A 4523-nucleotide genomic window follows, 5' to 3' on the forward strand; every position below is an offset into this window, starting at 1 on the left:
TACCTCTAAACACTTCCAACAGATGACATCCAATTATATCCCAAAAAATGATGTAAAACTCTTTAGAGAGCCCATCCACTCCTGGTACTTTGTTATCTTTCATGCTCTTCAGCGCCCTATGAATTTCATCTAATTTCAATGCCCCTTCTAATTGGTCTCTAATATCTAAAGGTATCTGCACATCCACACATTTTAAAAATGTAGTCCCTTTCTCATAATCAATTGTTTGTTTTTGAAATAGTTGAGAAAAGTGGTGTGTAGCGACACCAAGCATGCCATCTCCATCCTCAACCATCTCCCCATCTTGGTCCAATAAAGCCGAAATAGTCCTCCTCTTTCCCCGTGATTTAATTTGCTTGAAAAAATATGCAGAGCACTTCTCATCATTTTCCCATTTATCTTGCTGACTTTTAAAAATGAAGTCTCGAGCTTTCTTTTCAAATAATGTGTGTTGCTTTTTCAGCAGGATGCCCAATTTGTCTTTATCTAATCCACCACCATTTACATTTCCTTGGATGTGTAGATCTTTTAGTTCATTCTGCAATTTATAAAATTCTGTGTGGTTATTACGTACTTTGTCTTTGCAAAAATTCTGAATAAAAATCTTGATTCTTAATTTTGTGCTCTCCCACCACTCTATGACTGTGGAATAAAAAGGTTTCATAGCTACACAGCCCTGGAAAAAGGACCTGAATCTTGTCCCAAAAGTTTTGTCATGTAAAATGCCGTTATTAATTTTCCAATACCCTTTTCCAAATTCAGTTGTTTTTAAATCTACTGTCACAGACAGGCAACTGTGGTCCGAATAAAAAAAACGGTGTAATGCACGCGGAGGACACACGGAGTTCACGCAGAACAAACAGATAATCTATTCGGCTCCTCCTGCTGTTTCCCCAAGTGAAACCGGGATCATCCGCATGCGCTATTCTATAAGTATCAACCAAATTATATTTACCTATAAGACTTTTTACAAGATGCCCGCCGAGATTACCTCGGTCATATGACACATTAAAATCTCCCCCCATAAACACCTGTCTGTTTGTCATGAAAATAGCGTCTAGGTCGTTAAGCATTTCCCTCCTTTCCTTGGGTGCCGATGGTGCATATACATTAATAAATCTAAAACATTTACCCTTCCAATCGATATCTACTATTAAAACCCTCCCGTGTACTGCCGAAAAACTTCCTACTATTTTTAAATCCCTATTCCCACATATAACACCAACCCCTGTAGAATGCACCCCTCCGACACTCCACCTCGACTCTCCCTGAACCCATTCCCTCGTAAACCTCTCCACGTCATTTTGATCTTTTAAATGTACTTCTTGTAAAAAACACACAGAGAAGCGAATGGAGGACAAATGGGAAAAAACAGTCGCCCTTTTAACTGGGTTCCTAAGCCCTCTAACATTGATGCTAGCTAGGTTAATAATAGACGACATGAGGTAAAGAGGGAAAAAGACAACTATCTAAAAATGACATTATTTTCCAGACTCACTTTAAGTACATTAACTCATTTGGCGGCCTGTCTGGGAAACGATGGTCACCAGTCGGAGGACTGTCCACCAAGACAGGGGTCGGGAAAACACTGTCCTCCTCATGCTCCCCCTCCATCTGCGTGGGTGCAGGAACCCCACTGGGTGCCAGACCGCTGCTCTCGATGGAGGCCGCGCCTGACAGTGATAGCAGAGTCTCCTCTGCGCTGCCCAGGTTTCCCTCGCTTTTCTCCTCAGACTTCCCGCTTTCAAAACAACTGAAGCGATTCCCCCCCAAAGCGGACTTCTCCGTCGCCTCCATGCGGATGAGTGGGGAAACAGGGCTCATCTGCTTTCTTTTCACCGAGCACTTTCTCCTCTCTCTCACCGTTGTCCAGCTCTCGGTAGCCGCGGGCGCGGTGGGCTCTCCCTTCTCCTCCTCCACTTGCTTATTCCAACTGCTGTCCGCTTCTCCTCTCTCCTCGTGAGATGATGATGGCGTCTCACTCCCGCTCTCCTCGGACTCTTGCAGTTCTCTCTCCATCACTAGCTCATCCACAACCTCATCAATAGCGCGTAGTTCCATGCCTTCTCCCTCATCTGGTCTTTTCCCGCTCTGCGCTCTTTTCCCGCTCACCGCTCTGGCGTAAGAGGGGACGGAACAGGTGGTCCTCCGAGTTGCACAAACTGCAGCGCTTGGGCACGGTGCAATCCCTCATTGTATGTCCAATAGTCCCACAGTTTCTGCACCTTGTCTGCGAGCAGGCATCCGCGAGGTGCCCGTACGTGCTACACTTCCTGCAGAAACGAGGCTGTCCAGCATACATGAGGTAGCCCCTGTCTGCACCGATAGAAAAAGAAGCGGGAGGATGGCGTTAACCATCATGGCCGGTCTCGTCCTCCTTTAGCAGCACACGAAACTGCCTCTTCCCTGTCCAGATGCCTAGGGCGTCCTTAATGTCTCTCACTTCAGGCAAGATGGTCACATACCGGCTGAGGTAGCACACTAACGTTTCTTCAGTGACCCATGGGTTGAACATGTGCACCGTTAGCACCCTCATATTGTGCCTGCACATGGACTCAACGTTAAAATCCACGAGGGCGGGTGCTGTCGCGTTAGCACGGAAGAGCCCCCTTACTTCCTCCAGCCGTGTGATGGTGTAGAGAGACACATCGTAGAACTTCTCGGGTGTGTTCTGTTGCAGGCAAGTGCGTCTTTTACATGGACGACATCAACATTTTATGTACCGACCTTTTATCCGTCGACAGGACCCTGGACAGGACTGACTGGTATGGACGAGCCTCTGGGGCGAGACTGAACAGAGACAAGACAGAGGCCCAATTCTTCAGACCGTGGGCAGACCCAGACTTGACCAGACTACCTCTGACAGTAAAACGGACAGACATAAGGGTACTGGGGGTAAAGTTTGACCGGGGGGGAGGAGGGAGCGGTAACTGGAGTGGAATCCTGGGGACTGTAAGACAGAGACTGGGTTTTTGGGGACTACGACAGCTGACTTTTGAGGGCAAGGTTTTAATCATTAAAGCTGTGATTTTACCTGTGCTTTTATTAATCAGTTCTGTTTTTATCCCCCCTCGAAAGAGTATTTTAGACCTGGAGCGAATGCTTTTTTACTTCCTGTGGGGAGGCAAGTGGGAGAGGCTGAGGAGGGAGGTGGTCAAGAGGCCCAGGACCAAGGGGGGGAAAGGCTTGCCTGACCTCTACTTGTTCCTGGGCAGCCGCTACACAGCGTTACATCTGACTCTTGCCACCTCCCTGGTCAACAACAAGACCCAGGCCCTCGCACGGTTCTGGCTGGGATCTTACCTCAGGATTCTGAGGCTGATCCCAGTCGACCTGCGAGCCCCAGTCTCTTTCCTGCTACCCCCGCCCTACGTCCAGCTCCAGAAGTTTTTAAGACATTTTAAACTGGAAAAAGAAACAGTCACGGTCTTAACAAAACACCGCTCTCTTCTCTCTCTTGTGCAGGAGCGGGAACCAGTATGTCCAGTGCGCGGGCTCGCTATAGGTGAGCCCACAACGGTTTGGCGCAATGTGGCCCATCCTGCTCTCCTGAATCGGCATCGGGACCTGTCCTGGATGGTCGCCCACGAGATCCTCCCGGTCAGGGCCGTTATGCACTCACGGGGCATGGCGAGGACATCCGCGTGCCCCCAACCAGGCTGCGGCCAAGAAGAGTCGGTGAGGCACATGCTCTGGGAGTGCAGAGCCGCCAGGGACCTGTGGAAGGAAGCAGGCCCCCTGATCTCCTCGTGTCTGCCAGCAGGGGTAAGAACAGATACTACACTTGATCTTAGCCAAAAGGCCGAGAAGCGATACCTGCAATGATTTCGGGACGAAGTGGCCGTTCTCCGACACGTCAAATTCGTTTATGATTACACCAAAATGAGCACTGTATGCTTTTTGTTTTCCATAAAAAAAATATAATGCTTTAAATAAATGGTGGCATGGATGGGGAGTTGATCAACGCCAGGAATAACCACGTTTGACTGTTACAAAGTAACACATTTGTAGGTTCTAAGATCACGTGGTCATCCGCCCTCCAATCAGAAATGAGAGAACACGTTAACCTGATCAACAGCTAAATTGGAATATTAATATATTACGTGTGGGGAGGGGGGGATGGGGGGCAATTTGGAGATAATAATATTGACATAACATTTGATCTTGTATCAAGTATATTTGGAAGCATTGCTGCCACAAACGAACTGAAGCAATTGTCCACTTGGTGGCACCAGAGTTCCACCGACCGTCACTTTTTCCTGGTTGTCCTGTGTGGTACAGAAAACTGCATTTCAATGTTGAACGACTTGACTTCAAGACATCGTCAACGAAAATAACGTGAACAATAAAAATAGCCTGTCTTTTTTTGTATCTGTCTGTAGAGCCTTGTATGATAAGTCCATTGTGAGAAGGCCTTCATAAAGTGTCCCTCCTAAATTACTAGAGGCCAAACTTCAAAGATGTCTATGGCACTGGACTGCAGTAAGAGAGCTAAGGAGCAGATGGTCCTGGCTGCCTAAATG

At 47.7% G+C, this 4523-nt stretch overlaps 1 pseudogene; it reads right to left on the bottom strand.

Moving 5' to 3' along the window:
* Window positions 1–3673: 3673 nt before the first annotated feature.
* Window positions 3674–3814, bottom strand: LOC127906262 (uncharacterized; annotated as a pseudogene).
* Window positions 3815–4523: the final 709 nt, after the last annotated feature.

Source organism: Oncorhynchus keta, chromosome 11 (assembly GCF_023373465.1).
Source record: "Oncorhynchus keta strain PuntledgeMale-10-30-2019 chromosome 11, Oket_V2, whole genome shotgun sequence".
Lineage (NCBI taxonomy): Eukaryota > Metazoa > Chordata > Actinopteri > Salmoniformes > Salmonidae > Oncorhynchus > Oncorhynchus keta.